The 25,281-nt window shown below is 37.0% G+C and overlaps 1 protein-coding gene across 1 annotated transcript in view; it reads right to left on the bottom strand.

Annotated features, from left to right (window-relative positions):
- RFX3 (regulatory factor X3) overlaps window positions 1-20,507 on the bottom strand; it is a gene marked incomplete at its 3' end in the record, with an annotated part of 289,919 nt that extends 269,412 nt beyond the window's left edge. Inside the window, exon 1 of the mRNA XM_080671371.1 lies at window positions 20,452-20,507. The remainder of the gene's footprint in view (window positions 1-20,451) is intronic.
- Window positions 20,508-25,281: the final 4,774 nt, after the last annotated feature.

Below are 25,281 nucleotides of genomic sequence, written 5' to 3'. Positions count from 1 at the left end.
GCCTGGCCTGCAGGATCAGGCCGAAACTGGCTCTCTGATATCCCCCAAGGGGTCCCAGATTGCAAGAGGGTTCAGGCCAAGCCGAGGGACCCCACCGGTGCATGATCAGGGCTGGGGAGAGACGTGGGAGGTTGGCCAGCTGGGACGGACCATGGGAGGGCTCCAGGGCATGTCTGGCCTGTCTCGCTCAGTCCCAATCAGCAGGACCTCAGCAGCAAGCTAACCTACAGGTCAGAGCATCTGCCCCTGGTGGTCAGTGCACATCATAGTGACTGATCGATCAGTCAATTGCCTGCCCCCTGGTGGTCAGTGCATGTCATAGTGAGCAGTTGCGCGGCCTTAGCATATCATTAGCATATTACACTTTGATTGGTTGAACGGCTGACCGGACAACTAGACACTTAGCATATTAGGCTTTTATTATACAGCATAAAGTTGCAATGGAAGAAACACACAAAACTTACCTCTGTCACCTTTGTTCAAATGTCACCTCCGTAAAATCTTCCTAATCATCATACTTAACATTGCAACCTCCTCCACCCTCATCACCAACCCTCTCTAGTCAATTTTTTTTTATCCTCACCCAAGGAGTGAGAATATATTTTTCCCATTTTTAGAGATAGTGGAAAGGAGGAAGGAAGGAGTAGAGAGAAAGAGAGACAGAGAAATAAAAGAGAGAAATATAAACATCAATGTGACAGAGACACATGGGTTGGTTGCTTCCCATGCACACCAACGGGGGGCGGGGTTTGGACATGCAACCCACATACTTGCCCTTGAGCAGGAACTCAACCCATGACCCTCTGGTTCACAGATCGATGCTCTAAACCAGGGGTGGGCAAACTTTTTGACTCCAGGGCCACAATGGGTTCTTAAACTGGACCGGAGGGCCGGAACAAAAGCATGGATGGAGTGTTTGTGTGAACTAATATAAATTCAAAGTAAAGGAGCGGAGGGGAGAGCAAGAGAACCGGATAGAACAGCCGGATCTGGCCCGCGGGCCGTAGTTTGCCCAAGGCTGCTCTAAACACTGAGCCATGCTTATGGCCTGGGCTCTAGCTCCCTCTTTTTTAACAATTTTCTCCATATCATTTACAATTAGTATAATACTCATTTATCTTCTCTCTCCATCATCCTCAATTGTTTGAATATAAGATTCTCAAGGGCAGAGATCTGATAAGTTTTCTTCACTGCTGTATTCTCCATAGAATTTCACCGCTTGGCCCGTATTGTATGTGTCAATATTTGATCAATAAATGAGTGGATGAATAAAAAAGTGAAAATGAGCATGTACACCTAAATTGACTCTAGAAATTGACTCAGGAAAGAGGTTAAGATGACTTCACAACTGGTAGTAAACTCACCAAACTAATCACCTCAAGAGATGGTACAGAATAAAAATACCCTGACTAAAAATAGCCCTCGACAGATTTCTGAAAGTCAGATCCATATTAAAAAGAGTTTTTTAAGGAGAAAGTCTCTGTAGTAGACATTAAAGCAGATAACCCTACCTTTCCACAGTGCAGCCCTTAATGGATATCACAAATGCAACCACAGATCTGACTACTGTAATAATTCCATTCTGATACCATCAGTTGCCTTGGTATAAGCTTGGAACTCCGGTCCTGATTCTGTACTTTTGACATCCCAATAGGACAGTGAAGTTAGGTAGCAAAAGGTGAAACTCAGGAAGTTTGGAATATTCAAAATAGTCCCCCCCAAAAGCATAGTTATCATAATGCCTCCCAGGTCTCTCCCCTACTAAGCAGCATCAGGAATTCCCACACCCTGTCACAATCAGAAAACAGGAAGAAGTTAATAGATCTTAAAAGGCACTCCCCAACTTCTGAAACTATTAGTCTTAACAGACACTAAAAAAAATCCCAGGCAAGTTCAGAATTTCACACATACATATATGTACAAAGTTCATATATACATAGTTAGATAACAAAACCATTTTAAAAGATAAATGGAAATGATGTCTACTAAATGATGCCTTTTTATTTTTATTTATTTTTTTATATATTTTTTATTGATATTTTACAGAGAGGAAGGGAGAGGGATAGAGAGCTAGAAACATCGATGAGAGAGAAACATCGATCAGCTGCCTCCTGCACACCTCCCACTGGGGATGTGCCCGCAGCCAAGGTACATGCCCTTGACCGGAATCGAACCCGGGACCCTTCAGTCCGCAGGCCAATGCTCTATCCACTGAGCCAAACCGGTTTTGGCTAAATGATGCCTTTTTAAAAGAAATATCCAAAATTCATGAATTAATGCCATTAAATCCATTTTAAAAAACAAGAAGTAAATAAACCCATTTGGAATAATAGAACTGCATTGCTTTAAAGGTCAGTAATAAAATCAGGACTAGACAAAATTATAAAATGGTTAAATGTATATTCTATAACTTGATTAGAGATAAACAAGCTGAGCCTTCATAATTATTCACTGATTGCTTCTACTAGAAAAGGACGCTGGGTTTTGTGCTGAGTTCCAAAACCTCAGGAAGCTTACAAAAAAATTTAGAAAGATCAAACATTTACAAACAAATATCTAAATGACATTTTCCAATTAGTATCAAGGTTAATAAAAATTTCATTAGAAGTGAACTTATTCAAGTTAAAAACCACTCTATTTAACTTCAGCAAAGATGAATTCAGGAAGTGAGGCCCTAGCCAGATAACTCAGTTTGAGCACTGTTCAGAAATGCCAAGGTTGAGGGTTCAATACCCAATCAGGGCACATACGAGAATCAACCGATGAGCTCTGGCTGGTGTCGATCAGATGCACTGAGAGGTCACTGGTTTAATTCTGGGTCAGGGCAGTTATGGGAATTGCCATTTACATGTCAAATATAGTGCTGCTGTTTGCCTCTGTCATCTAATGTAATCTCTGAAACAATCTTTCAAGGTAGATTTTAATAGCCATATCTCACAGAGTTTAAGTAATCTGCCTAAAGTTAAACTACTAATCAGTAGCAGAGCTAGAATTCAAACCCAGAGCTGTTCATTCCAAAGTTATTGCTCTTAAACTGTGATTTTCAACCAGTATGACACAAGAATTTTAAAAACATTCAATACCTGACTATTTAGTCAGGGGTACTACTCACCTCTTTTCCCTAAATTGTCAAATAAAAAAATGAGAACAGCCAACACAATAGCCGTCCAGTGTGAATCAAAATTAGACCTATATTTTTGTAAGATCAGCAAAAAATATGACAAGTTCAGTTGTCATATATTTTTTATTGTGCCACAGAATTTTTTAAAAAATTTATCACAGAGAGAGGAAGGGAAAGGAAGAGAGATAGAAACATTTATGAAAGAGAAATATCCATCTGCTGCCTTCTGTGCACCCGCTACTGGGATTGAGCTTGACACCAGGCATGTGCCCGGACCTGGAATCAAATCTGTGACCACCTGGTGCATGAGATGATGCTCAACCACTGAGCCACACAAGCCAGGCCAGAATTTTAATAATTAGTTTATGTGTGCCATGAGATGGAAAAGGTTGAAAATCGCTGCTCTTAACCAACTGCCTAACACCATAAGCCAGGCTGGCAAAAAAAGTTACAGAGCAGAGTGGTGAAATATATATTTCAAAATGTACAACAGACTAAGCTCCCTAACAGCACAGCACAATGGAAGTTTTGTGACATCTGTAAATATTTATTAAATGATTCTGATGAGTAGACAATGAAGAATCCTGAAAGATTCTCACCCAAAGAAACATAAAACTTTGGGCTATTTGAAAACATCCAAAGTATTCTTTTTAGAAGATTCCATTAATCCCTATTTAGACATGGTTTAAGTAAAAATTTATCCAGATTATAAATTTGTAAGATATTAAAAACACATTCCATGTTTTAGATTCTTCCTCTTTATATCCAAGAAATATAGCAGTCTAGTACTTACTTATGCTGGGAACTGAATCTCTATATTCAAATCTCAGTTTAAAAGTTCCAAGTATTTAGCACTCTCTTTTCAACTGAATTAAACTCTTAATATTTGTATTTTCCATTCTGTTTTACGGGACAGTAGGTTTTTTGGCAATTCAGGAGTATAGTTAAGTCTAAAAGTAAATGATTTAAATTCTGCCTCCCCCCTCAGAAAAAAACCCTTCCCTTCAATTAACAGAAAGCAAAACCAATTTAATGCATTGTAGTCCAAGTCTCTCTTAATTCAGATGTAACGGCAGCATGAAACATTAGAAATATCATAAAGATTAAGAATGAGAAACTTCTAAGCAAAAATGCAAGAACTAACTAATATTTCATCAGACTTTTGTTTATCATATCTCCTTTTTTTTATTGAAGGCAAAGGTAAATCCAAAGGGAATAGTTTTACAAGAAAGGTTTGTCCGTGGGGATTTACCTTGTTAAGAACAAATGATAAATGGTTTTCCCCTATAGGAAACCTACTCCTGTTTCATGTAAGTGCATCCTTTCAGATTTGGTACCACAAATGAGCTCATAAGAGCATCAAGTTACTGCTAGAAAGTTCAGTTGTCATTTTCTTGGTCACTCTTAGATTGTTTCAAATAATCAACAGGGTTAGTGCTCAAATTGTGCATTGTATCACAAAACAGGATACCAAAACTAAGTTCAATCCTGACCTTGTAGATTTACTTCTAATTCTCTCTCTCTCTCTCTCTCTCTCTCACACACACACACACACACACACACAAAACACAACATGTTGGCAATTACTATTCTGCCACCATCTCATACTATTATTTAGTAAACAACATATCCTTCCAAGAATTCAGATTAAGAAGTCACATAATAGCATGACTGCTGGTATTGCTTCTGGTTGCTATGGAATAAAGGGCAATCGCTTCACATTCTCATTCTGTTGGTTCTCACTAAGAGTGCTACAACACCTTTAAGCCCAGCCGGGCAAGTCTCAGCCTGTACCACAGATATATAAACTGCCACTATTTTACTTGTGTTCCACAAGAGAGTGACCTACAGGAACAAACGTTTCAATTGTTTAAAATTAATAATTCAGTAGTTTACAACAACCTCTAGAATGGTTAGGCTCAATCTTACCCTCATCACAAAAGTAGAGGTGCATGCAAGGTCTGAGAATTATTTCTGCCAATACATTGATTATGACATAAGTCACTAATAGCTGACAGGGGAAAATAAAATGTTAATGATAAAAATACAATATTTTCTTTCTTAAAAGATGTAGCAAATGTGGTATTTTCCTTTAATATAAAGGCTATTGATGATGTGGAAAAAATTTAAAATTTTATTTCTATTCTAAAATAGAGCAATTAAATACTGATTTGTATACCAAAAGTACAGTTGGAGACAATAAAAAAATAAATGTATTTATTCAGAATGCATAATTTAAAACTTTAATGTGCTTTTTCTAGAAAAAAAAATATGAGTTCAAACTTGTAGGTAAACAAGTATTCTGAGTACTGAAGGCAGCACATTTGGGTGGTTAGCTTTTAAGAAAAGTTTTGCAGTAGCCATGATATAACAGGAGAATGCTGGGAGAGAAATGTGGAGTCTGGGTCCAACAGCCCCAGCAAGAGAAATGTTATGTCACTGTGCAAGTCACTTCACCTCCATTTTCTTATATTTAAAATAAGTGGGGGACAGGGTGGTGGATTGAACTAGATAACTTTCAAAGTCTTTTCCAACTTAAAAATTCTGATTCTAAAATAAAACATCCTAATTATGTATCCACTGGAATCCTACATAATTGTGTCATTGGAAAACATGGGTTAACTCTAGTGACAGACTTTTTCAGCTTTTTAATCTCTAGCACCCTGGCTATCCCTGTTGGTTGCTGTGCAGAGCCAGAAGAGAAAGGCTGAAGTTGAGCCCCTGACAGTCATCATAAGGGTTTGCAGTTCCAGCTCCAAACCCAAAAGCTTAGGTGCTATGCAGGTCAGGTTCGAAAACACAAGTCAGTGCTTGGATAAAGCTTTTCTTTACACAGTGTTCTTCCAAATCAGAACATTAAGTTGTTTGCTATTAGGGAGTTACTTCAATATAGAATAAGAAGACCAATATTATCATCACATTAGAAATGGCTTTTTAAAATTATACATATGACATAAATGCAGTAGTAGTCAAATTTTTAAAAAACTCTTAAAACACCAGAATAAAACCACCATTGCTTTAATTCAGTGATTTTCAACTGATGTGCCTCAAGAATTTTTAAAACATGCAATACCTGACTATTTAGTTAGGAGCAATGACCTCTTTTGCCTTAGACTGTCAGATAAAACAATGACAACAGCCAACACAACAAGGGCTATCTGATGTGAATGAGTCAAAACTATACCTTCTTTTTGTCAAATATTTTGTGTGTGCCACAGAATTTTAGTAATTAGTTTAAGTGTGCTGTGATATGAAAAAAGTTGAAAATCACTGCTTTACCTGATGCTATCTTGAATGTCATACAATAAAAAGCCAAATAACACTTTGACTCTACATAGGTATTGAAAAGCACAGAAAAAATATACAAATTGGTATTAACATTAAATTCATAAATTTTTAAAAATTAATAAAATATTCTATAAATATTTCTAAAATTAACATGTATATCATATGATCCTTTGTTTTACAGGGTTACATTTATATTTTGTACAATCATTGTTTCGTTGATTAAGCTTTACACTGGTGTTTTCCTGTATACATTACATCTACCTGCTTTTGGAAACCTTATGACAATCTATTATGCAGGATCACTTAAATTAGATGTTTCCTAATGGCAGAAAGAATTAAATATAACCCTTTGAGAAAAGAAATTACAATTTAGTCATACAATAAGATCAATTTAGTAGTGTATCACTTTGGTTATTTTATATCACTTTATTATTTTATCTAACTGGTTAATCTATAATAGAAGTATTTTTAAAGAGTGCCAAAATATTTCAAGTTATATACATCTCTCTGTAACCTTTTGGGTCAGAAAAAAGTTTAGCACTTAAAGTTACAAAACTGAAAAATGCAGGCCTTAATGTATTTACTTCTTCATGCCTAAATCATTTAATTAGGTTCAAATAACAAGAAAAAAATCAGCTTTTAAATAAAGAAGTCAATATTTAGGTCAGTATTTTATGTTGTTTATTAAAGTGACATTAATCATTACTTATTATACATGTTAGATCATTACAGAATAATTTCCAATATGAATGTATTTTTTCCCTGTAGACTCTAACTTTGGAAAATAAACTTCTTTCATAAAAACTAAGAAAACTTCATTCCCTGAAGTCGGTGAATCAGAAAACATTGAACTGCTTTGAATGGTGTTATATGTTATCACTACATGAGCTCTTACTAAGGGATGTCACTTCCTTTACACTCTTCTATTATGTCCCAGTAACTGAGTAGCTAACTTTGGAGGGAATATTCCAGAAGATAGTTGGTTCTCTTCTCTTACAAAATGGCTCTTACCAGTTTACCCAAATCTACGCACAGGACCAATTAAAAGAATGACGTACAAAAGATTAGCATCATTTCAACTCTGAGAGGTATATCTCAATTGTTTTCCTGTGCCCTGCAAACGCAGGCTGCTGTCCTTGAGCTTGCTCCCATTTTAATGATAGGTCAGATTTCAAGTAGAAGAACCTAGAGTCACTAAACAAAAGACTCTACCAACAACTGAGAACAAACTCCCTGATTTAAATAAATGCTGTGCTGAGAAGAAACAACATGACCAATCACTTAAATATTTCGTCTTAAAAATAATATAAGCATTGTTTCAAGTCCACATTGAGTCTATTCTTAAAATTAGATTAACACTGTTTCAGAGTAGCACAGGATAAAAGATTCAAGTTTATTTCAATAAACAAATACCTCAAATTATATAGACTTAAGAATAGAAGGTACTAATTGTTAAATGTGTGATGCGCACATGGGGATTCATTATGCTATTCTCTCTACTTCAGTGTAAGTTATAAAAGTTCCAAAATAAGACAGTTTTAAGAGTATGTACATTTATGGTACACAGTTTTCCGGTATACATCTGGGAAGCCAATGTATACCGGAAAACTGTGTACCGTTTAGATATCAGATATATTAATCAGATACCTGAAGTGAAAATATTAATTATGTATATTTTGTATACTAACATTATATTGTATAGCTTTGTAATGATAAAATGATTACAAGAAAACTCTGATGTAATATCTCAATCTAATACTCTTCTAAACACAACATTAAGTAATAGTGAAGCTCCATATAATAAGTCAAAGGTTACAGAGATTTATTATATTTGCAACAAATATAAAAACAAATGGTGCCCATAAAGAAACTTAAGTACAATCTATTCCTCAGCTATTAGTTAAAATCACAGTAAGGCAAGAAAAAAAAAAAAAGACCGTTCTTACAACAAATTAGTTCACCATTCATACTTTCACTTATCCATCTTAACTTATTATCTTTATTTTTAAACTCTCCACTAATTTCATCTAACTACATTTTCAATATCTCTCCCTATCCTTCTTTTTTATATTTATTGATTCACAAATACCATGTCTGTCATTTTGTAGTCTTCTAAAGTCCACATATAGTTGGGAATATGTATTTCGTATCCAGTACTTCATTCCTCTCTCTTTTCAAAAAGCTCCTTAAAATTCAATAAAAAAACATCACAATCACTTCAGGATTTCTAAATTAACCAAAGTAGTATTGTCACTGAAGACACATTGATAGAAATCATTTAATCCTCATTCAAAAGTAAATGCCAAAGGACAATGATGTAAAACTATAAGCTTACAGACTAATAAATCCAATTATCTCTTAGGCCTCTGCTAGAATGTTTTTGAATCAAATTTTAGAAATAATGTTATTAACAGTATTGTGGTAATATGCTGATGGGTTTCTAATACATATAGCCCCTAAAATGACATTTTTACTCTAAATTGTACATTGTTCATACTCTAGTTTATCCAATTATGTTCCTGCCTGGATTTACCCTAATTCTTACCCAATTCCTTCAGATTAAGTAAGGTGCTATTCTGGGCAAGGCATGCTACTTACTGGCATTCTATCCAAGGTTTGTAAATCAATAGATAAACTTGAATTTCCAAAGCTCACACATAATACATCACACAAGACAGTACTGTAGGATTTGGGAAATTCCTGACAGTAATGTAGATTAACAAAAACACAATAAAATAGAGAGTCTTATATTACCCAAGAAATAAGCTTTTACTTTAGAGTTTACCAAGGGCAGCAGGACTGGAGGTAAATGAAATATCAGGATCACTACAATGACTTCCTCTCAAAAATTACTTTTATCAACATCTTCAGTCCATGGTCATTAACACCAATAAATGATCAAGTCTAACCCATCAAAATATTAAAATACACTCCAATTTTAAAAATAAAATCCCACCTCATTTCCAAGCCATATAGTTCTCAAACCGTTGCTCAAACATAAATCTACATTATACAACTCTACTCATTCAACATATTTAAAAAGGCTTTAAATTTCAAAACTTGACAGACTTCTGAAAATAAAGGAACAGATCAAATGTTGATCCAGCAATACAATATCTAATTCTGCTATCATACGAATAAATTACAATTTTTATCTTTAACTATGATACAATTCAATTTTAGTATTCATGGCATCTATTAACTAAAAGTAGCCTCTAAAAATTATCATATAATGTGAGGCACTATAAAAATTGTTCCCCAAATCACGCAAAGATCAATCAAAGAACTTAAGTCAAACGTTTCCCTTAATGTTCTTTGCCGCAAGAAAGTATCGCTGGAGTGGTTTCTAATAGTGTTACAAGATATGCATAATACAAAAACAAAATGGTATGGATAGAAGTTCTAAAGCACCGAGCACAATGTACATTAAAATGATTTTCTAAAGGTCTATACACACACGCACACAACATAGTATCTAGGATAAATTCCATTTTTCTTAATATAAGTTCAGGCAGTCCTCGGGTTACATTGGACTCGATGTACATCGTTTTGTGGTTATGTCACCATCTCCCATTTATTTATAAAAAATAAAAACTCCCGTCATTTCGACGTATGTACGTATGTGGTATTTTTTTATTATTTATTTACCACAAGTAAAGGTCAGGAATTATCTTTCTTTTAAATTTTTTTTACTGTTTCACTTCATTTCTGCTGTGTATGTGCTCCATGTGAGTGACGTAGGTGCTTATGTAGGTGGGTTCCGACTTACGGTGAAAATTGCGTTATGTCACGCCGTAGGAACGGATCTCCGATGTAACCCGAGGACCTACTGTACACCCTAATAATGTAAAGTGACTTTTTAAACAAAATGTTTTAAAATGTCCTTTAAAGCATACAATATAATCACATTGTACAATAAATAATCTAACTTTAGCTGGTGTCTGTATATTAATTTTTCATGTTAGGTATTCATTGTGGCACATCAAAATACATACTGTAAATTAAAATGGTAAAGGTGATTTTCAGGTCAGTAACAATGTATCTTCCCATGTGTGTTTTATTAGTGACCCTTACACTGACACTTCATTAAAACTTATCTCCAAGACTGTCATCAGATAGAATCAGATGCCAATCGGTGAAAGCCTAACGTGACAGATTATATACTCGCTGGTTCTTTTAAGTGTCAGCCCAAACAGGAAAAGGGGAAAAACGTAGATTCTTTTGTAAAACAAAAATAAATATATATCCACCTAAAGCAAAATGTAGACAGTTGGATTTAAGGCATTATTTCTGTATCTGGCCCACAAACTAGATTTCCTCAGTACTCCTTTCTTTTATTCCTATCTTTCTAAAGCTGCGCATGACTAAACCACAATATAGACTCCTTAGAAGGATACTACTGCACATCCACTAATGTACTAAGGACAGACATACAGATACAGTCAGTCTCTAGGAGAAAAATATCACAAATATAAAGTAACAAGATGCCCATTCTCCCTCCCCAAAGTGTAGGTACTGTGCACAATCTACAGCAGGAAAGGAAAAAGGTCTGGAAGACTGATCGCCTTAGTCACTTCTGTTTCCCCATCCCCACCTCAACCGCTACCTCCCCCAAAATGTCAGTTAAAATTAAAAAATTAATAAATAAAAAGAACTGGGCCGAATATGCAATGCACTGGTATTTACCAATGGAATCAGGATATGATTTCTAAATGTATCTTCTTCCTGTCTCTCTCCAGTAGCCTCTCTCAACCCCAATCCCAACTAAGGCATGGAAAAAACTTCACTGAAAAAAGCAAAACATTTGTAAAATGGGTTTGCACATTAAGATAAACTATGCTGAAGAGGGCCAGATACATTTTTAAGGATGCCAGTTATTGTATTGAAATATATAGATGCTATCGAGCATTAGAATATGAATGTAGTTCAGACTCTTGAATATGTTGACATTAATCAATACACGTAATTGTTAAAAAATAATTTAAAAAACAATAATTAGAATCTATTCAACTTTCATACACTCCTCATTAGATTGTAAGAGATGAGATATAGCAGGATAAAAGACATCATGAACTAATGCAAAAATGCTTCCTTTCATACTCTGCAGTGCTTAAAAATCTTGGTAAGTCTACTTGGTAAATTAACAATAATGCAAAATTTTACAGAAATGCACAATTCTTAACTAAGAGACACAATTTTCTGCTACCAAATCTGAATAAAAAGAATGTTTATACAACTATAAATAATACTCAGAAAAAAAGGAAAGCAATGAAAAACATAAAAGAATGGCACTGCTTCCCAGAGCAGGGTCTCAAAGTACTAGTACTCCAAAGACTGAGAACTCGCCCAGACTTCTTGACAGGACTTTAGTTCTTTCTAAAACTACCTGAAGCGCATGAAGGGAAGAAAAGGTCAAGGTTTTAATAACTGGGGAAGAAATGTGGGAAAATGAGATACACAGAAACCTAAATTAATTTTTATTGCTTCTGATGAGAGAGATCTAACAAGTCCCTCTCCCTCTGTGTGTTTCAAATTGCCTATCCACATACTTGAGAAATTATATCCTGTTTTAAATATCTCCCTGGCGAGCAGCAGGCAGGAACCCCAACTGTCAAAAACTTGTCTGGCATACAGACACAGAGGAGCTGCTGGTCAGGAGCTCAAGCTGTCAGACTCAGCTCATTCCCATGTGGGTGCGGACAACAGGGCACTAGCCACAGCACCCTAAGGGAGCCACTGACATGAAGGAACCTTCTGAAACTGTGTCATAGGTATGGCTAGTACACCAGACCCGGGCTCTGGGTTTTCTTTTGTTGTTCTTATCAGAAGAAACAATAGGCAAGCAAAATGCTAGCCTTCGAGTCCATGTGCAAAGGAAACACCAATTCCTGGCTTGTCTACCTTTTCGCAGTGCCCATCTTGTCATGGAGTCATAGACTGTTAGTGCTGAAAAGGGCTTTAGAGATCACATAGCCCTCTTGTTTCATTTTGCAGATGGGAAAACTGAGAGCGAGAGGGTTTGAGTGGCTAAGGTTTTAGTCAGTTACAGAGCGAGCACCGAACAGAACCTTTTTCTCACCTTTGCTCTCCTTTGGCTGGCACTTTTAAAGACCAAAATTCTTTCTCAGCCTAGTCACTCTCTCTCCTCTCTCCATCCACATAACCTCTGAATATATGTTTTCTCTCCAACTAATGTACTTTTATTTTCTGGCCAGCTGCCTGATTCTTAGCTTTTCTGGACTCAGTTCCTATCACAGTGGTAAAAGGGGTGAGATATAGCAGAACAGAAGGACATCTTGAATTAATGCAAAAATGCTTCCTTTCCCTAAATAGGAAGCACCAGGAACCTGACAGTCTTGACCAGGCACTGTAAGACAAAGGCATGCTGTACTGACCGCAGCGTATCACAGCTTCTAATAAAAGTAGTGAGAAAGAAGAGTCCAGGAGGCAAGAGTCAGCAATAAGCAGGCATATGTGATTGTGCAAACACAGTATTTTTGGACTAGACTAGAGATTTAATCTTGAGGCCAGAACACAGCCAGAACTGAGAAGGGAACCTTTCTGAAGCAAAATCATACTCAGTCACATCATTAGTGGATCAGTAACATGTGTTTCATTCAAGGGAGTAGTCAGATGCATAGAAATTGTAAAAAAAAAAAAAAGAAAAAGAAAAAAAAAGATTATTAAAATAAGAATGATAAATAACCTTACCATCTAAGTCACATTTCCAAGCATTTTCCCAAATATTCCTTTAAAAATGTGTGTCAAATTCACTGAAGGAAGCAGATGAGATGGCTGAGTCTCCCTACTTTATATGTTGGGGCTAATTATCTATAAAAATAATGTAAAAGGAGTCATATGATAAACACTAAATAGGACTGGGGAGAAGGCAGCAGGTAAGATGAGAGAGGCAGACAAAAAGCCTACAATATACAGTACTTCAGCAAAGGTGACACACCATATAAAGTAAATTTTTAATTAAAATGTATAAATGACATTTTCAGTTTGAAAAACATTAGGGATATTTTAGATTAAAATAAGAAAAAAATCCATTCTTAATCAAATTGTGTAGAAAATGTATATTGTAAATTACTAAAAACCAAATTTATATATAGCAGCCAACTACAATGTTTCTTTAAACATCTTTAATTGTCAAAGAAATGGAGCTGAAGTTGACATTTCTCCTCAACAATTTAATATTATATGTTTTATTGCATAATGTTCCAAGGTTACTGTATCTCAAAGTTAGGGCTGGCAAATTCTTCCAAAATTACTTATTGCTACCCTTAGTAAAATAATTGTAAGCAGTGCATTATAAAATTATAGAATAATTTCTTGATGAATTCAAAAACTATTTATTGCCATTCTTTTATATGAATGGCTGTGTTTTGTATAAAGCTTATAAATAAGGCTTTAAAATGTTTTTGAATGAACTCATGTATAACAAATATGAAAAGGAAAATATATACTGGACAATGAAATGACAAGTGTAAGAGTTTATTAAGTGCTGCATCATTAGTTCTCAGTCTAAGATACCTGAAACAGGAGAGTTATCCAAATATAGTAAAAGAAATCCATTAAAACAAGGCTGCAGAATAAAACTAAAATATCACTTTAAACTAGTATCTTGTTAATTCAGTGAAATAATAAGACTGATAATCAAAAGGTAATCCAAACCTGAGGTTGGTAGCTTTGTGTCTTTATTTTATAAAGTGGTGAGGAAGGAAGAATTATTCAATTAATGTATATTTGAGGGCCAAGTCTTTCGCAAGTTAAAGCCCATTGGGAAGGAGGTAGCCAAGTGCATAGCAAAAGGATTCTTAGCTAGCCAAAAGATTAGAATGGGTATCTTCTAGTATTCCCTAATAATAAGAATTGAGCATGTATTCTGTATCAAATACTGAGCAAAGCACATTACATAAATCATCCCCTTTAATCTTCACAGAACCCTATGAAATAGGTACTATTGACCCTATTTTTCAGATGAGAAAACTGAGGCTAGGTGAAGATAAATAACCTGTCCAAGGTCCCACTGCTAATAAGATTAACTGAAATGACTCCAAAGCCTGTGTCTTAACCAGTATACTTCTTCCTTTGATCTACTTAAAAAAACAAAACGCAGGCCCTGGCCTGGTAGCTTAGTTGGTTAGAGCATAGTCCCAACACAACAAGATTGCAGGTTCATCTCTGGTCAGGGCACATACAAGAAGCAACCAATGAATGCATAACTAAGTGGAACAAATAAATCGATGCTTCCCTTTCTCTCTCTCTCCGTCTCTCTAAATTCAATTTAAAAAGAACATAATAAAGAACAAAACTCATACCTATTTGATACTCTGAATATATTTCAATTTTAACTGATTTGTTTTCATTAAAATACAACTTATACTTTGATATGAAATATGAAACTTCAAATATAAAAGTTTTGAAACAATGTCATATAATATACTTTAAAAATCATAATAGCATAAACTGTATGGTAAATAGTAGGATCAATTTTAAAAGACAAATGTCTTAAGTTATTTTAAGAAGACTAGTATTTAAAAATGTTATTACCTCTGCATGTTTTGGATTCTCTGTGGCATTCCAACATATGAAATACTATTCCTGATAGTGGTACCTCATTAAAATATAATATTTTGCTGATTGTAGTTAAATGAAATTAATAGTATAGATAAATCCATTATCTGGAGGAAAAAAGTTTATATGATGTAACCATCATTTTCTAAGCTACTTGAGGAAGATACTGACTACCACTATTTCAATTATATATCTTTTAGCGTATATCCCTGCTGAGAAAAGAGAACCAATGATGCAACCAGAGCCCAAAAGGTTGGATTGAATTAATTCTCCTATAAAAGCTCTCAATGAACAAATATTAAGATAGATCATTTCCAGTTTGGAATTATATGATAAACAGTAAGGCAGGGAATCCAAAACTTTTCAGATAGTAAAGCCCAATTAAATATTCAAACCAGACTACTTCAAAAGCATGAAGTGGGGACTGAATTCTCCAGACAATGTTTAATATTATTATTATTGTTGATTTAATTAACCTCATAAATATTATTGTCAATTATACTTTTGAGGTAGTTTTAAGGTAGTTACTTCCTGCACGTGCCATACCAGGGATTGAGCCCGCAACCTGGGCATAAGTCCTGACTGGGAATCAAATAGAAACTTCCTGGTTCATAGGTTGACACTCAACCACTGAGCCACACCAGCTGGGCTGAGGTAGCTTTTTTTAGATTATGCCATAAAAAGCATATTCATGTCATTACTAATCATGTCATATAAAAATGTCTTAAGAATGTACAATATGTGCCAATAGTACCAAATTTACACAGTACAAAAGCTACATTGACAAAATAGTATGATTCTCAAGTGAAACGAAAATTTTCAAATGGAGGCTGAAATACCTGCATAAGACGATGATCAACATACATGCCTATAGGACTAATGCTGACATTCAGATATGCCAAAGATATCAGTCTTGATATTGTTCTCTGTTGTGCTAACATATATTAGTACAGAGAAAGATAGGCTTTGATATAAAACTGCCAATTAAGACAGTATATTAAATTTAAATTCCATAGAATTAAGGCCATCAAATGCTTAAATGCACATATAATTAAAAATTTCCTTTTAAACAAAAGTTTCATTCAGTTCACATTCTTACTGATAATAATTTCATGTTACAAACAGCACAGCACCCTCTGGTGCATCTGTTATAATACGTATAAAATTCCCACCAAAAAAAAAAAAAAGGTAGAATCTGAGTAAAAATGAACCTTAGAAATCAGTAAGTTGATACTCTTTTATTTACTCCACTACCTATTTTTAAACATAATGCTTAAAAACAATTTTCATTTAAAAAGAGCACTAAAAAGTTTATAGTAACAATTGAAGTAGGTGAGGGAAATGTTTTAGTTTGAAAATATTTAAAATAATGCAGCAACAAAAACAACACTGGTTTCCAACATTTACCATTCAAACTAAAATAATGCTATCAAAAAAATTCTTTATGGATGGGATGGCAAAAGTTCACTTGTCATGTTAACCAAATTTTACTTTATTCAAATCTGCCTTAGCTTCTTGCTTGAGATAAATTTGACTTATTGTATAAAGTGCTCCTGAGTACTTTTTCTGGATTCAAAGGGAATTTTCCATTACAATATAAGAATTTTTAAGTGTTCTGTGAAAGGATCTGCAACTTACACAGACTGAAAACAGAATAATATTCAGAAATAAAGGTTGTTCAATTATAAACCTGAATCTGAATAGTTCAAAACTTTTACTTAAAACACACACACACACACACACACACACACACACACACACACACACAACTTTTCCTAGGAAAATAACTCCAAAAGTGTATTTTACTAAGGACAAAAGCAAAGGATGCCACCTGCTTTAGACAATTCTTTTGTGAACCACTGGAAGTCTCAACACAATGCACTAGAAATGAAAGTGACACCTGTTTAAAGCAGCCATCTGTCCCTAACAAGCTAGAATTAGTCAAATCCACTTAATCTTGGACTTCCAAAATATGGGAACACTATGCACCTGTGAACAGAAAGGAATTTAAATCTGGTTTTTGATGGCCAGTGGAAATTTATACCCAAGAGTTGAAGGCAAATGGTTACATTGGGGAAATTACTATTAAAGTAACTGAAAGTAGATTTTTAGGCTATGTTCAACATAAAAACAAAAAATAAACAAAAACAAAAAACCGACAGACTCTTCATAATTTAAAGGTTTACTTGGCATTCTCATTTCTTATAACAAAGTCTCACTTATACTACCAAGAACAAAGTAACATTCCTATTAGACTGTTCAGAAAAGTTTGGGTTTTTTTACTTCTTCCCATACATCTGATGCTATATCCACCCTTTTAAACACACACATACACACACACACGCTTCATAAAATTTGAAAAGCAAAATCATATTCCACGTACTTACTGGTTTTTCAATTGGAAATTAGAGGAAAGCACACACAAAATCAACTTTCTCAATAATAATAAAATGTTACCAAAAAGTAACATGTCATTTAAATAATACATTATATCCATCTTGATTTATGATTCATTCATTTTAATTGTTAATTTTTAATGATAAAAATTACCATATTAACTTTAGGGTAAAAAATATTTTTTCTTTAGGGTTAAAATATATGAAACTTATAAACTATAAAACTTTTATTTGAGTACTTATGTAGAATATAAGAAGACTTGAATACTAGAGAAATAATGTTTTTAAATTAGACATAACTATCCCATATAATGAAAAAATTATGGAATGATGAATTTTAGTAATGTGCTTTAGTTTACTATATTATACATGTAAATGTACTACTAAAATATGTCTATACCGGTTAATGCAACTCATTGGCAAAACAACCTAAAAAGATTAGGTTTTATGACATATAATGAATCACAGATATTCAGCTACTAAAATAAGCTACAATTGGCTTCTATTTAATACTTTTAGTGTCAAGGTGTAGTCACTCAGTTTCAGAGATTTCTATTACTCTAAAAACTGAGAACACAGAAGAATAACAATATAGTCCCTCCTAGGAAAAATACCACAGAAGAATAAACAAAGTGCTAAGTATTTACTCTTGGGGTTAAACTTAAAAATGTATCACTTGCTAGTATTTCTGGTTATTATTTTCTCAATCCATATGAATAATGTTGACATGCTTGAGCCCAAAGAATCTCTAAAAGCAACTTTTGTATCACATAAGTGTTTTCAAAAATAGATGATAGAATTCAAGTTAAGCCCTGCTCTCAAATCAACTGATGAGTGGAAATCTAAATTACTGAATCGGAGATAATTTTAAGAAGTAAAATGCCTCAAAAAAAGTTCTTGGACACTGCAAATAAAAAATATTAAATCATAACATTATAACATATAAGCTACTCAGCTGAAAACGTATTATGTAAATAGCAAAAGGTCTGAAGCTGTCTGTAGACAGCAAAACTATTAACTTCAGAGAGTTTATGGGACCCAGAAGCTTCACCATCCAAAAGTGTTCAGGCATTTGACACTCATCTGAACAGAAAAAAAAAAAAAAATACAAGTTAGCATTAGAGATTTGCATGGAATCTAGATTGGGGAAGGGGTGTGTGTGAATAAATATAAAGGAATTTGAATGCTCTGAGAAAGACTTCAGAACAAAGTATCATCTTCATTTAAAATAGCAATCCCATGAAAATGAATTGAAAGGGGAAAAGTTTTTCTTTAAAAAACAACAACACTCTTATTTTACAAAGTATTAGCCTTAACAGCATTACAATTACCCATCCTGCTCATTGACAATCTCAAGAATCATTAAAACTGTCACATTATTCACAGGCTGCTCTGTCAGGTAAATCAATATATGTTTACTGTTAGGAAGAAGACTATTTAAATAAACATTTTAAAATTCCAGATTGAAAATTTCAATATGTGCAAATATAATATATTTGCTTTAGCACACATTCATTATCAAAACTTTTTACTGATAATATGTTAATTAAACTTTAGGCTGAAAAATGAACAAATTTACAGGATCTGGAAAACAGTTAACCTCCAACCAAGAGCCCTACTCTTTGAGGACTGATTAAGTATTCAAATGTACCGAGAAAAATAGATTATTTTTAGAGACTTAAAAAGGAGAAAGTTCTCTCCCCTCACCAGATTTAAGTCACACTGTCCAAAGAAAGCCAAAATAATGACTTTGTTAAGTAGTGCACACATGCCTAGCTCTCGACAACCATAGAGAAAGTGAAATATACACACGTTTCAAGTTGAGACGCTTCATACATTCTTTATGAACAACTTGACTTCAATTTCAACTCTCAAAGAAATACGAACAGAGAAGATGAAGAGGGGGAAAAAACCTCTTTAAAGTACCTTAACTGTCACAAATAACATTGTAACCCGAGTTCTCACAAAGCTTCCTGATGTCCTTTCCCTGTTTATCCTACACAAAGTCTCGCAACCACAATGAAAATTGTTAACACTCCACGGTGGAGAAGGAGGTTCATCAAAGTGAAATGGAACCTCACTGCCACCCCTCCCATCTCCACATGAAGGATAAAGCACTGTCAATAACTACTAACCCAAGTATCACAGACGCCCTGCATCCGGTTTAAATCACAAGCACACACACACACCCAGAAAGAGAGAGAGGGGAGAGGGACTTTTTAAAATTTCTTTCCCAGTGCTGCAAAGTCCAGCGAAGAGGCTCCAGGTTTCAATGTGTGCAAGAGGTGTGGGGGGAAAGGAGGCGGGGGAGGGAACAGTGCTGAATGGATATTAGGACTGTTTGCAGCACAAAGAAAACACAGTTTTAAAAGAAAAAAGAAAGAAGAAAGAACACCGTGTAGTTGATGATGGTAAAAGAAGGGCAGCCCATTTAGCACAAGGAGAAGAGGGGCAAAAATGAAGGGAATGGGCGGTAGGAAAAGTTCACCGTTGTACGAGGATAAAAATAACAAAAACCTTAACAAGGCCCCACAAGTGAACAACAACAAAACACTAGCTCTTGGGTCCCCCTTGCACATTGTTGTCTACTTCGGTTTTGAAAAAAGCAGGAAACAAGCAGCTCTGAAAAAGAAAATTAAAGAGAAAAGAAAAGCCCTTCTCTCTTCACCTGACTCTCCTCCTCAGACAAGACCTAGGGCAGAGCTCCACCATCCGCAACGCAAAACTGTGGCTCCCTCTCCCGCTCGGCTTGCAGCCCCCAGAGCTCCCGCTCCATCCCTGAAGCGCGGCCGCGGAGGGCCGGGCGGGCGGGAGGACCGGAGGACCGTCGGGCGGCGCGGAGCCCACACCCCCGACCCCGCCGTGGCGCGCACGGTCCATTGTAAACAAGCCCGGGGGACCGAGCCCCTCGGCGGCGGCGGCGCCGCAGCACAGTCCCCGGTGTCAGGAGTGAGACCCCGCACAGCCACAGCCGGCTCGCACACACGGACACACACACGCACGGACATCCGCATTCACACGCATCCACACGCTCCCACACACATGTAGAGACCGAAGAATATTCACCTTGGCTGTGGATTATTGTGGTGTTGTTGGTGGGTGATGGAGATGGTGGTGGTGGGGAGGAGGAGGAGGAAGAGGAGGAGGAGGAGGAGGAGAGGAGTAGTTGTTGTTGATGGGTAACAGTCGCCAGGACTACGGTGACTATGGCGCTTGATTCACAAGGCAACGGTTGCTATAACTCACAAAAGAGAGAGAGAGGGAGAGAGCGAAAGGGAGAGGGAGACACTCGCACGGGGAGGGGTAGGGGAGGGGAAAGGGGAGGAGGCGGGCCGGCGAGTCGCCGGAAGGGGCGGGCTCAGCGCCGTGAATGACAGCCCCGCATGCAGGTCGGGGGCACGAGGCGAGGGCTCTGTAGGACTGGGGATGAAAGCTCGTAGGCTTGCAGGGGCCGAAGTCCCCAGAGTTCCCCCGTAGGCACGCTACAACACGCGGCGAGGCTGCCCTGGGAGTTCAGGGGCGTGTGCTAGGGACATGTTTGTGAAACCAGAGGTGCCAGTCCAGCCAGCTTCGGGCAAAGAAGCCCCAAAGTCGCGAGGCTAAGGGGTAACCCGAGGGAAGGGCTGTTGAAGGCAATGCCAGACACTTTCATGGGAGACCAGCAACGCTGGAGGAAGAACTCATTTTGAAGAGCGGCCGCCTCCACAACCCCCAACCCAGCCGCCTAAAACGTCATTTCCGGTGTGGAGGGGGCGGAGGTCCCGGATGTGCCGCCGCTATTTCTCCCCCCCCACACTGCCTCATCTCCCCCCCTTTTTTTCCCTTCGTTTCGGAGCCGTCGGCGTGTTCCTAGTGGCACCCACCGCCTGGTGTATGGCACGCCTGGGCGCCGCAGGGCCCCGAGCCCTCGCTGCACTGGAGGGCCCTACCCGTCCTCGCGCTCCTCTCCGCGCCCGGCCGCTCCCGCCTCTCGAGGCCACGGCTCCGAGCCTTGCGTGCGGCGAGGCGAGAGCGCGCACCCCGCCGCCATCTTAGGGCCGCGATGCTGGCTGTGCGGGGCGCGCGGTCTCCCGGTCTCGCCGCGGCGGCGCGCAGCGGGGAGGTCGGGGGGCCACCGCTCCGGAGCGAAGCGGCGAGGGGATCACTCCCTGCCTACGGGGCGGGGATCACGGGCTTGTGAGGAGCAGACTGCCCGCCCTCGAAGGTGTGTAAAGGCGCGGCAGCCACTCCGCCAGAGGCGCTGGGGCGGGTACCCTACACCTGTCCGAAGTGGCACCCAGGTAGCTTCTAGTTCTCCGTTATCTTCAGCTCTAAAAGTGCCTGTCTCTCCTTAACTTGGGCCCAACGGGGATTTGAGCTCCACCCGATTACATGACAAGCAGCTGAATTGAGATACACGAATGGCTTCCCTGCGGGATGGATGTTGTTACCGCACAAGGAGCTGTCTCGAACCGCCCTAGGGCTCAGCCTCGGACACCTCCCGGTGCAGACGCGGGCATCCCCTGCGGACGGGAGCCTGCAGGCGCACGCCCGGACCCTGCCGGCCCCCCAGACCTCCAGCACGTGCACTAAGCGGCTTATCCTAAGACAATACCGTGAGAAGGCGAGCCTTAGGGCGTCGGTTTTACTCTGGAGGCTTAATTTTTTTGCACCTGTCAAATAGGGATTTGGGCCGATGTAAACTCACGGTATTAACATAATAGCGACTGTTACTGAGGTCTTACACTGCCCCAGACATTGTGCTTCGTATTTTACATACATTATCTCATTTAATCCTCACAGCATCACTATGAGGTATATAATATTTGAGGAAAAACAAGCAAAAGTCTTAAAAGTCAGTGGTTCTAATTTACAGCTCCGTGTCACGGAATATTAGATTAGGGGTATTTTGGAACCCACTATTTAAACAATTTGTTTAAAGAAGTTATGTTGTTGCCTTTGGTAATCCCATAATGAGGTACAGAGGTTCTTACAATACTGTAACGCAATGTAATAGCAGAGGTGAGCACAAAGCTAACGCAAAGGTTACATGACCCACCATGGTAGTAGGCCCCTCTAGTGTGAGACAAATGGCATTGTGATGACCAGCAGCAGTTAAACTCTTCACATTTTGAATAACTTCGACATGCACATGGGAAATAAGGCATGCATTCCAGCTGTATGAAAAATGGTAGTCATTATGAATATTCACTTCGTTACATTTACAGGTAGAGTCCTCTGTTCCCGTGGTGGTCTGTGGAGCTGTTTGCTCACACTACAGGGCTCTGAATAGCTTTGCTTTTTTAGTTCTATTGTCTGTTGTAGTTTGCCTGTCCCTTCCCACACTGTCAGCTGTTGCTTCTTACTGCTGTCAGTGAACATAGTTCTATTATCCTCTCCACCCTTTTAATTTACTGCTTTTAATCTGTAGGCAAGAAAAACCACATAATGAAGCTTATGCAAAACTGTCTCAAGAGTATAAATAGGTACTTTGAGGAAATCTCCTTTACAAAAAGTGTGTGACTTTTGTGCCTGGACATTGTAACATCAGTTTTAAGCAGCTTAGGGACTTTTTTTAAAAAAATCTACTTCCTGATTTGGCTTATTCTTGAGTTAGGAATAGGTAAATTTCCTAAAGTGAGTTCTTTAAAAATTAGGATTTAGAATATTTTCCCTAGTTTTAGGATAATTGATTATATTACTTCTAACCAGAGTAAGGGTACTATAATATGAAGTTTTCATATTACCATCACACTGAATCAAATAACCAATCTGCCAATTCAAGCTATAGATTGAGGAACATGCTAGATTATACACTGAGTGGCCAGATTATTATGATCTCTGAATGCATAATAATCTGGCCACTCAGTGTATATCCTCCTATATAATAAAAGTCTAATATGCAAATTGCCCCCTCTACCAGGAGTTTGACCGGCAGGCCTACTACCCATGTCCCCTACCCCTGGCCAGGCAGGCCGGACCCCACCCATGCACGAATTCACGCACCAGGCCTCCTATATATATATATATATATATATATATATATATATATATACACACACACACACACACACACACACACACACACACACACACAGAGTGACCAGATTATTATGGTGTTCAGAGATCATAATGATCTGGCCACTCTGTATATGCATGTACTGTTTTGTGCTATAACTGGTTATGAAAGAGCCTAGAAATCCTTTTGCCTAAAGTCAGTTCTAATAGAATCTCCTTTCTGATCATTTTAAAGCTGTACGGTTGCATCTTTACATATGTTGAACATATATTTCAGAAATATATTACTTAAGAAGTCACAGAAAAAAAACTAGCAGTGTCTAACATTTAGTACCTGTTACACATCACACACTGGGCTCAATAAGACAAGATTCCTGATTTAAAAAAAAAAAATCTTACATTCAATATACTGTCAATGCAATAAATAGTTGCTGAGTACCTAAAATGGGCCAGGTAGAGTTGCTGTCTGCAAAATGCTCAAAGTCAATGAATATGAATTTTAAAATGTTGTGTCCTTAGAACTTGGATTGGTTTTGCTTTCACCTTGTAGTGACTGGTGGAGACATCAAGTAACACATTTGTAACTGAACCACTTGAAAAATACAAAGCCCTGATTGTTTATGTATGGATTATATACTTTATAAATTTCTTTAGTATATTCTTAAGGGTAAATTTCCTTTTCAATATTACCTATTAAGTTACTTCCTCCTGTTAATGTATGCTGCATGTTCAAGCACTAAAGAATTACTTCAGTGTTTCTTGAAGGAACAGCTGCATATTAAAAGATAAAATACTGATATGTGATAGGTTTACCTTGGGAAAATTGTATGTATGAGAGTTTTGAAAATTAATATATTAGCCTGTGGCAGCTTACCATTGAATTTGTGGTGAATCCTTTTATAAAGCAGAAATCACACCTGTTTAAAAATGTTCCATTTGATTATGATACCTGGTTTCTTCAACTGAGAGACACCTAGACTCTTAGCTCTCATGAGAAATAAATGGTTTTATTTCAACCAATATTTATTGACTACTTACAATATGCAGAGCACTGGGGAATTAGACTACTGGATTATTAATTACTTTTACTAGATCTGAAATTTTGTGGATATGTATACCAATAATAATAGGGAGTGATAGATGCTAAGGTAATTCAAAACTACACATAATTTGCCTATCTGGAGCACCCCCAACTCTACCCATTCCCAGTGAAAATATATTTTGGTTTTGAAAGCATTGCAATTTCTTTTCTGATAGATTTAACCTAAATGTGTTTTCTTTAAGTATTACAAACTGTTTACTCAGCAGTCCTGAGATATGTCCATCTTTATATATAACCTAGAATTATATTTTTACCCCAGCACAGGAAGATAATAATAGAATCATAAATTGACTGTCTTTTATCAAGATCAAATATATTTTGATATACATACACAGCTTTTTCCCTCAATGCAGAACATCAAATATAATATTTGCAGCATTAAAACAAATAATTTGAAACAACCCAAATGTATATCAGTAGGAGGATAGAAAAACAAATTGTTAGATATTCATACAATGGAATACTATCCAGCAGTTAAAAGGGACAAATGATTACAAAGTCATGGATGAATCTCAAAAATGCCATATTTAGCAAAAGAAGCCAGGCACAAAAAAATACATACAGTATGAATCCATTTATGTAAAGTTCAAACACAGGAAAACTTAATCTTTAGTTACTGTTTTTCTATGATGGCAGGGCCAATGACATGGGATTTACTGTAAAGGAACAGGAGGGAACTATCAGTGATGGAAATGTTCTGCACTGTCCAACTTGGTAGCCACTAGCTGCATGTGGCTGTTAAATCTAATTGTAAATTCACTGGAATTAAATTTAAAATTCAGTCACATTAGCCACAT

Source organism: Plecotus auritus (genome assembly GCF_963455305.1).
Source record: "Plecotus auritus genome assembly, chromosome: 5".
NCBI classification, from domain to species: Eukaryota; Metazoa; Chordata; class Mammalia; order Chiroptera; family Vespertilionidae; genus Plecotus; species Plecotus auritus.
The sequence above is the reverse complement of the archived record's forward strand: the minus strand, read 5'-3'. Positions and strand labels throughout refer to the sequence as shown.